At 39.3% G+C, this 10,611-nt stretch overlaps 2 pseudogenes; one reads left to right on the plus strand and one right to left on the minus strand.

Moving 5' to 3' along the window:
* The first annotated feature begins 7,424 nt into the window (after nt 1-7,424).
* Nucleotides 7,425-7,797, plus strand: LOC102818757 (annotated as a pseudogene).
* Nucleotides 7,798-8,442: 645 nt separating this feature from the next.
* Nucleotides 8,443-9,300, minus strand: LOC102819122 (annotated as a pseudogene).
* Between the last annotated feature and the right edge of the window lie 1,311 nt (nt 9,301-10,611).

The following is a 10,611-nucleotide window of genomic DNA, read 5'->3' on the forward strand; positions in this document are numbered from 1 at the left end:
CATTGAAATCCAACAACTTTACAACCATGGGAGTTATGGAAACCAGCAGTCTTGCAGTCTCTAGAGCCACCAGAACCAACATCTGACTTTGAACACATCCCACTCAAATGTAGAGATCATCTCAGGAACAGATTTGATTCATTAGACACTAAAGACCAAAGACCAGAAGAATTGTGAGATGACATCAAGCACATACATACAAAAAGAGAGTAAGAAGTCATTAAGAAGACAAGAAAGAAGGAAAAGACCAAAGTAGATGTCAGAAGACACTCTGAAACTTGATGTCCAGTGTAAAGATGCTAAAGCAAATAGAAGAAATGAGGAAGTAAAAGAGCTGGCCAGAAAATTTCAAAGGGCAGATTGAGAAGACAAAGTCAAGCATTATAATGAAATATCCAAAGACCTGGAGGTAGAAAACCAAAAGGGGAAAACATGCTAGCATTTCTCTAGCTGAAAGAACTGAAGAAAATATTCAAGCCTTGAACTGTCAAAGGTTCAAACCAGATTTGACAAGGATGTGGAAGGAATAAAGGATATCATTACTGACATCAGATGCATCTTTGATAAAAGCAGAAAATACCAGAAAGATATTTACTGTGTTTTATTGACGACGCAAGGGATTTCAATAAAGCTATGGATAGCATTGCAGAGAATGAGTATTCCAAAACACTTAATTGTGTTCATGAGGAAATTTATCTTTATTTGACCTGAATCTGAGTTTATTGTCTGAAAACAGTCCTATACTCAGGGCGTTAATCCAAAACCATCAGTAACAATTGTTTAACCTGAGGCAGTAATATGAGTTGTGGCTTACAAAGCACTAACCAAAGATCTTGAAAGGAAACACTGGGGAATGTGATGTCCCCAGGGGGCTTTGAAAAGAAAGCTCCAACATTTTCCTGGGGATCTAGACAGCCAGGTGCTGGTGCAGATCTGTGTGCTCAGGAAAGACTCTAGAAAGGCCTGATCTTTCACCTCTGGCTGGTCTTGAGACTCTTTGCAGCAAGAAATGATGGTTAAGGCAGAGTTTTAAACTGCCTTCCAGAGCATTGAAGGCATGTTCCAACATACAGTCCAGGAAAAGGCTGTAGATACATTGGTTCAAGACACTTGAGGAAATCTCTGTCCAGCCGTTAGCTGCTAACCAGTAAGAAAATGAAGTAGAGACTTCAGTGCCCGTACATGACAAAGAATACAGACTTTACAAAATTTTCCAGGAAAATCACTAGACAAACAGTACTGACAACAACAACAAATAGGAGCAACAATAAATCAGGCTGTGGGAGGATCTCATTTTCAGAGTTGATACATTAAAGATGATATCTAGAACTTTCAGTTTTCAATGTAAAGTTATGAAGCACACAAAACCAGGAAATTATGATCTATACATGGGGTGAGTAGTGGTGGAAGCAATTGTACCTGAGGATATCCTAAACACTGGACTTATGAGAGAATGATTTAAAATCAGCTATTAGTGTAGTCCTGGTGTGGCGCTGTGGGTTAATGCATTGGACTTCAAAATTGGTTTGAACTGCAAGGTCAGGAGTTCAAACTCACCAATCGCTTCTTAGAAACCCTATGCAGGGTTGCTGTGGGTCAGAACCATCTCGATGGCCCTTAACAATAGTAACAACATTAGTAAGATTATGAGATGAGCTGCTAACCACAAAGTCAGTAGTTTCAATCTACCAGCTGTCCGCATGAGAAAGATGTGGCTTTCTGCTCCCATAAAGATTTACAGCCTCGGAAATCCTATACAGGGTCACTATAAGTCAGAACTGACTCCACGGCACATCAACACCACCACCATTATAAATATGCTCAGAGATCTATGGGAAACGATCGCTAGGGAATTAAAATATGAGAATGATATCTCAACAAATAGGGATTTCAATAAAGGAATAGGAATTATATAAAATAACCAACACGAAACACTGAAAAATATAGTTACTGAAATGAAAAATTCACTAGAAGGACTTAACAGCAGAAATGAGCAGGCAGAAGAAAGAACCACCAATCTTAGAGATGTTGTTGGTAAGTACCGTGGAGTCGGTTCTGACTCATGGCGACCCTGCACAGGGTTTCCGAGGCTGCAGATCTTTAGGGAAGCAGTAAGCCTCATCTTTCTCCTGTGGAACAGCTAGTAGTTTCGAACTGCCACCCTTGAGGTTAGCAGCCCGATTTGTAACCACTATGCTACCAGAGCAACGATACAATCTGAGGTAGACAGCAAAAACAATGCAAAGGAAACATAGCCCCAGAGACATGTGAGACACTATCAGACAGACTAAATAAAGCATGCATAATAGGAGTCCAGGAAGGAGGAGGAGAGAGAAATGGGCAAAAAGAATACTTGAAGAAATAATAGCTGAAAACTTTCTAAATAGGATGAAAAATATTAATCTACACATTCAAAAAGCTTAACAGACTCAAAAGGCTAAACCACCATAGTCAAAAAGTTGAAAGTTGAAGATGAAGAGAATTTTGAGAGCAATAAGATGAAAGCAATTTACCGTGTACAAAGGATCCCCTGTGATTAACAATTGATTTCTCATCAGAAACCATGAACGAAGACCAAAAAGTAGCAGTATAACATTCAAAGTGATGAAAAAACTATCACGCAAGACTTGTATAGCCAGCAAAATTATCTTGAAAAACAAAGACAAAATTGAAACATTGCTAGATTAAAAAAAAAAAAAAATGAGACTGTCACTAGCAGATCTACTACATGAAATACAAAAGGAAGGCCTCCAGGCATAAATGACAGGACAGTAGACAATAACTCAGATCCACACAAAAAATAAAAAGCAAAGGTAACTACATAGATGAATGTAAAAGATGGTTTATATGTGTGTTTGGGGGATAAGTTTTTTCTTCTACTGTCTGATTTAAAAGACAGTTGCGTAAAGTAATAACTCTAAAACTATGTTGATGGCTTAAATGTATAAAGATGTAATTTGTATGATAATAATAGCACAAAGGAGGGAAAAGAACAGAACTATATTGGAGCACTATTTTTATATACTACTGAAATTGAGTAGGTATTAATCTGAGCAACATTATTTCAAGTTAAAATGTTAATTGTAATTCCCATGGTAGCCATTAAGAAAATAACTAAAAAATGTATAGAAAATGAAGCAACATGGAATTGAAATGGCACATTTTTATTGTTGTTTGGTTGCGACTCCAGAGCGACCTTATGCACAAGACGAAACACTGCTTGGTCTTGCACCAGCCTCACAATTGTTTAAGCCTATTCTTGTTGCCAGTGTATCCATCTATCTTGTTGGGGGTCTTCCTCTTTTTCATTAACTCTCTACTTTACCAAGCATGATGTCCCTTCTGGCAACATGTCCAAAGTATGAGAGGTAAAGTCTTGCTATCCTGGCTTCTGAGGAGTATTCTGGCTGGACTTCTTCCAAGACAGATTTGTTTGTTCTTCAGGCAGCCCATGGTTCTTTCAATAGTCTTTACCAGCACCATAAATAAGATGAATCGATTCTTCTCTAGTCTTCTTTATCCATTGTCCAACTTTCATGTGCATATGTGGCCATTGAAAAATACCATGGTTTAGATCAGGCACACTTTAATCCTTAAAGTGACACCTATGATCTTGAACACTTTAAAGAGGCCTTTTGCAGCAGGTTTGCCTAATGCAACATGTCATTTAGTTACTTTTTCTTTCTTTCTTTTAAAACTAGGTAGGATCTATTATTGGCACCATATGCACTGAACTGCAAAGTTGGAGGTTGGTGATTCAAACTTGCCAGTCGCTCCTAAGAAACCCTATACAGGGTCACTATGAGTCAGAATCGACTCGATGGCTCTTCAAAACAACAACATCAATCACAGATAAGGAAACACCCTTTGGTTTCTTTACAGCTGCTTCCATGAGTGTTGATTGCGGATCCAAGCTAAATGAAATCTTTGACAGCTTCAATCTTTTCTCCATTTATAATGATGTTAGTTTTCAGTCCATTTGTGAGGATTTTCGTTTTCTTTACATTGAGATGCCCTGGACTGAAGAAGTATGTATGAACTGAGGCTGTAGACTTTGATCTTAATCAGTATCTCAAGTCCTCTTTGCTTCGAGAAAGCAAGGTTGTGTCATCTGCATATTGCAGATTGTTAATGAGTCCTCCTCCAATCCTGATGCCAATTCTTCTTCGTATAATCCAGCTTCTCAGATTATTTGCTCTGCATGCAGATTGAATAAGTATGGTGAAAGGACATAACTCTGGCACACATCTTTCTTGATTTTAAACCATTCAGAATCCCCTTGTTTTGTTCAAACAACTATCTCTTGGTCTATGAACAGGTTCCTAATTAGTACAATTGAGTGTTCAGGGATACCCATTCTTCTCAATGTTATCTATAGTTTTTTATAATCCTCACAGCTGAAAGCCTTTGCATAGTCAATAAAGTACAAGCTAACAACTTTCTGGTATTTTCTGCTTTCAGACAAGTTCCATCTGACACTAGCAATGATATCCCTAGTTCTATGTCCTCTTATAGATTCCTGGGGTGGCACTGTGGGATAATGCGCTGGATTGTAAAGTAGGTTTGAACTGCAAGGTTAGTGGTTCAGGCTCAACAACCGTTTCTGGAAACTCTATACAGGGTTGCTATGAGTTGGAACCATCTTGATGGCATTTAACAACAACAATATTATGTCCTCTTCTGAATCCTGCTTGAATTTCTGGAAGCCCTCTGTTGATGTGCTGCTTTAATCGTGTTTTAATTATCTTCAGTGAAATTTTACTTGCAGGTGATGGTTAATATTGTTCGATGATTTCTGCATGCTATTGAGTCACCTTTCTTTGGGATGGGCACAAATATGAATCTCTTTCAATCAGTTGGCCAGGTAGCTGTCTTGCAAATTTCTTGGCATAGATGAATGAGAACCTCCAGCAGTGCATCTGTTTGTTGAAACATTTCAGTTTGTATTTCGTCAGTGCCTGGAGTCTTCTTTTTTACCAATGCTTTCAGTGCAGCTGGGACTGCTTCCAATGCCATTGGTTCTTGATCAGATGATCTCTCTTGAAATGGAATGAACAGTGACCATTTCTTTGTGGTACAGTGACTCGGTGTACGCCTCCCTCTTCTTTTGATGCTTCTTGTCTCATTCAATATTTTGCCCAATGAATCCTTCAATATATCAAGTTGAGGCTTGAATTTTTTTCTTTATTTCTTTCAGTTTGAGAAATGCTGAGTATGTTCTTTCCTTTTTGTTGTTGTTTTAAATGTTTTATTGTGAATTATGTGATAGTTTACATGGGACAACATTAGCTTTACATTCATCCTATTATATATCGTTTCATTGCCATGGTTACAATCTCCTCCATGCATCATCAACCAACCAAACGGTATACCCTACAAGCCTGCCCCCTGGTCGTCAACACACAGCCCCTCTCCCTCTCTGGGTCTAGAGTCCCCAGCCGCTCCATCTCTCCACATCATTGTCTCTGCCATCACTGTTTCTCTGGGTAGGGTCCCGCCCTCTGCTCTTCTCCCTTGATTGTCCCAGGGCCCTCTGCTCCTGGACTGCAAAGTCGATCACTCCCCTCCTTTTGATACAAAACGTCCGCCTTTACATTTCCAACCCTCACAGTCCTGATAACAATTATTCACTATTGACCATAAGAGACCTATCCCCATCTCCTTCATCAGCCCCGCCTAGAGAGATTGGATACTACTCAGTGGAGATTCGACCTCCCTCTGGATCTAGGCTCCCTCTTCGTTATGTTTTTTTTAACTCCAGGTCTTTGCAGTACTTTTGTTTATAATACTTGACTTTGTCTTCTTGAGCTGCCCTTTGAATTTTTCTGTTCAGCTCTTTTATGTCCTCATTTCTTCCAGTCGCTTTAGCGTTCTAAGTTAAAGAACAAGTTTCAGAGTCTCTTCTGACATCCATTTTTGTCTTCTTTCTTTCTTTCTTTCTTTCTGTCTGTCTGTCTTTTTAATAATCTTTTGTTTTTTCTGTATGATGTGCATTATATCATCCCACAACTCCTTTTGTCATTAATGTCAAATCTGTTCTTTGAGGTGTTCTCTAAATTCAGATTCTATGTACTCAGGGTCATCATATTTTGGTTCCTGTGGACTTGTTTTAATTTTCTTCATCTTTAACCTGAACTTGGGTATGAGCAATTGATGGTCTGTTTCAAAGTCTGCCCTTAGTCTTGTTTTGGCTGATGATGTTGAGCTTCTCCATCCTCTCCACTCACAAATTTAGTCAATTTGATTTCTGTGTATCCCATCTGGTGAGGTCCATGTGTATAGTCATTGTTGATGTTGTTGAAAAAAGCATTTTTGCAAAATTCTATCATGTTATATCCAGCATCATTTCTATTATCAAGGCCATATTTTCCAACCACTTGATTTCCAACTTTCCAATTTCAATCACCACTAATTATCAGTATATCTTGATGGCAGGTTTGATCAATTTCAGTTTGAAGGAGCAGATAGAATTCTTCATTATTGACTTTGGTGGTTGGTGTGTAAATTTGAGTAACAATTGTATTAACTGATCTTCCCTGTAGCTTTGCTCCACTCCTATCATTAAAGTCCATTCCACTTTGAGGAGGCAGTCCTTCCCAAGATGTATGTTGAGTGTCTTCAGCCTGTGTAGCTCCTCTTCCTGCATGTTATCAAACAATGTTCTGCTGCTATACATAAGATTTTCACTAGTCCACCTCTCCTTTCTAGTCTGTCTTAGTCAGGAAGCTTTGCTTAAACCTTCCTAAGACAGATACAAAGACAGAGAGGAAGACCACTGAAAGTCATGGAACTGCCGATATTTAAAATAGCCTTCGCATAGCTTCCAGCATCACAGCAACACACAAGTCATCACAACAGGACAAACTGACAGACAAGGAGTGATACACTGACAGATGTTCAGAGAGGTTTTTTAACTTGTGTAGGTGATAGTGCTTCTACATGCACTTAATGACTGTATTCATGATTTAAGTTCTCATTTCACATTAAAGAAAATGAAACTGGAAATCTTAGACAATGCAGTTAGGGTATGGTTTATACATCAAGGATAATAGAGTTACAGTCAACAGACCTATGGTAAAAAATAGGTTGGCCTAACAGTAAAAGATATATAATAAATGCACATTAATTTCAAATAAAATGTCCAAGGTATATATGATTCATTAAAAACAAAAACAAAAAAAAACTGCTTTCCCAGTGTTTTCAGATAACCCAGAACCTTCTCTATCATATTAGACATAGCTTCTAGATTTTAACTTTTTGTTTGTTTTTCTTGGACATTAGAGTTTAAAACCTAAATAGGAGCTCCCGGTGGAGCATGGATGTTGATGTTCTGGGTCTAACAAGGTTGTGATCGAAGCAGACCGAGCTCCCGACGTGTCGGGATGATTCAGTATTTACTCGGTTAACTTCATCAGCCAGCCAAGATGGCTATGCAAGCCGCTAAGAGGGCGAACATTTGACTTCCCCCTGAAGTAAATCGGATTTTGTGTATAAGAAATTTACCATACAAAATCACAGCTGAAGAAATGTATGATATATTTGGAAAATATGGACCTATTCGTCAAATCAGAGTGGGGAATACATCTGAAACTACAGACACATCTTATGTAGTGTATGACGACATCTTTGATGCCAAGAACGCATGAAATCACCTATCAGGATTCAGTGTTTGTAACAGATACCTTGTGGTTTTGTACTACAATGCCAAGAAGGCATTTCAAAAGATGGGCACAAAGAAGGAAACAGTTGAAGCTTCTGAAGGAGAAATATGGAATCAACACTGATCCACCAACATAAACACTGTTTTCTGTGTTTTCATTTTGGACTAAAACCCATGAATCACCACCACTAATATTTTTTTATGATTAATTAATACTAAACATTGTGATTTTGTATTTAAGATGCAAAATGATCTGCTTGAAACTTGGATATTGTTAGAATTTGTTGTTAATAAACTTGTAGCTTTTATTTAAAAAACAAAACAACAACAAAAAAAACTAAATAGGATCATGCTAAGCATGCAAGGTGGAGTCCTGGTGTGGTGCTGTGGGCTAATGCGCCAGACTGCAAAGTCATTTGAACTGCAAGGTCGGTGGTTCAAGCTCACCACCTGCTCCTTAGAAACCCTATACAGGGTCGCTATGGGTCAGAATCGACTCCATGGCAGTTAACAACAAACATACAAGTATTGTTCTGTAACTTGATTTTTGTTGTTGTTAATAATCTCTTGAAGTCTCTCTGTGCCAGTAATATAAGATCTCTGTGCCAGTAATATAAGATCTATGTCATTCATTATAGCTGCAGAATGTTTCTCCATAGTCAAACTGTACTACAATTTCACAGAATTAATTGTCATTTGGGTATCCCCCCTCCCCAATAGTTTTTTTGCTTTTTTTTTCACAAATAAGATTTTTTTATTTGTCACCATTAAAAGTCTGAATTTTAAACAGATTCTTGAACTGGTGGCTCATAGCCATCAGCTTGTTCAACTTTAGCACTTGTCTCATCTCCAGTAGCTTTTCCAGAACTACTGCCTTCACCATGAAGCTCCATGAGTTTTCCCAAGTCAAATTTAGGCTTCTTCAGCACTTTTACTTTCCTAACAAACACGTCATGGAGAGGGTAAATAGACTGGCAAGTCTTCTCTATGTCCTTTCCAATGCTGTCTGGAATCAGTTTATTGACCACTTCTTTCAAGTCATTTGTCTGCACCTCTCGGGTCATGATTTCCATCATTTTCTTCCGGATTTGATGGGCCTGGTAGTGCTGAGCATAAGATGTCTTCCGAATCTGGTTGTTGTGTTTTTTAGTAAAACCAACACAGAACAGGCAGAGCAAATAACCATCTGTAGTCTTGACATCAACGTGAGCTTCAATCATGGTCTGCCATTTTTTGACCATTGGAGCACATTTTGTCATGGGTAAGATCCATGCCATGGAAGTTGGTCAAGCAGTTTTTGCCCTGAACATCCTCAGTAATTAGCTTGAATTTTCTAAATACAACTTCATCATTCTGCAGATCAGCAAGGCTCCCTTCAAATACATGACCCTGAGCCCATCAGATGCAACTTTGGTTCCTTGAGTCCTTGTGACTAGTGTTTTCCCAATATTTCTTATATTGAACATAGCTGGTGCCTTTATATCACACCAATCTTTCTTAGAAAATGGATCAACCACTTTCTTCTTGGCTCCTTTTTGGCCACCTTTTGTAAGGCGCTTGTTCTTGCCGACCGCCAAGGTGCTGTTCAGAGAGCCATAAGGGTGTTTTTTTGCTTTTATAAATAATTTTCTATCATGCATCTTTGCACATGCATGTATATTTGTAGGTGTGGATGTCAGTGGGAAGTGAAAAACTGATGTTTTCTGACCCAAGAAAGAAATGAACATATTGAGGTCTCTATTGTCAACAAGGAGTCCTGGTGTGGCACTGTGGGTTAATGCGCCAGACTGCAAAGCCGTTTGAACTGCAAGGTCCGCGGTTCAAGCTTACCAGCTGCTCCTCGGAAACCCTATTCAGGGTCGCTATGGGTCGGAACCGACTCAATGGCACTTAACAACAACAACAATCTTCAACAACCTTATAAGGAAGTAACACATACACATGTAGCTTTCATGTTAATAGTAAGACACAGGAAAATATGGGTCAACAAGCTATGGGAGTACAGGAAGTGCAAGGTTGAGGAGTTCTGTTGGGGGGATGACTGAGAAGGCTACCTGAAGGACTGGAACACCTTGATCTGCTTATCTTTGTATCATCGCCTGGCAATATGTATACTTTGTGTTGGACTCAAGTTGGATCGTTTGGCTGGAAGAATGTTGTGCAGAGGTAGAAAGGAAGGATGATCTGGGCAGAGGTAACAAAGCGTAGGAACAGAGGTGGAAAAGTGCTCTTTGTGCTCAGAGGACCAAGAATTGTCTGGTGTGGTGGGAGCATCAGTCATATAGGGGTGGGAGTGAATGGAGAGAAATGTCATAGGTCTGGACCCAGGAAGGATTTTGGTGTGCTTGCAAAGGAAACGTTCTTTCAGGGTGATGGTCGGGTAGAGGATTTAATGCTGGAGCAATTGTTTGATTGGTGTGGTATGAGCCAGCTAGATGCATCCATGTTTTTCATAGATTCCTAGAAACCCCAGGCTGTATGGAATCTGTTACTCCGTTTCCATGCTTCACTTTTAGTGGTTGTTTCTGCTGTGAGTTCAAGTGAGAAGCCCTTGTGGAAGAAAATCCACAGTTTTGAAAATCCTCCTAATTTAACTGCCAATGTGTCTACTTATGCAAAAATCCTCTGTGTATACATCCAGCCTCATGAATTTCAACTTGAAGTTGATTGCATTTGTTCCACAAAGCTTCAGATGCCACTTTAATGGCCTAACCCCAGAAAGATAACCTGACAGCCTTCAAACATTCATCAGTGTTCCAAATAACCTTTGGCTGTAACCAGCCTTCTATGGGGCCATGCAGATGTCAGACACATACAACTTGAGTCACGCTGACATAGCTGGGATGCCTGGATTGCAATGGAATCTCGGGGGTACCAATCACAGGCCAGAGAGAAGCCACTGATTGGAAGAAACAATGCCAGAGTGTTCACCATCTCTGCAGAAGGAGGGG

This window comes from Chrysochloris asiatica, unplaced genomic scaffold (genome assembly GCF_000296735.1).
Source record: "Chrysochloris asiatica unplaced genomic scaffold, ChrAsi1.0 scaffold00050, whole genome shotgun sequence".
Lineage (NCBI taxonomy): Eukaryota > Metazoa > Chordata > Mammalia > Afrosoricida > Chrysochloridae > Chrysochloris > Chrysochloris asiatica.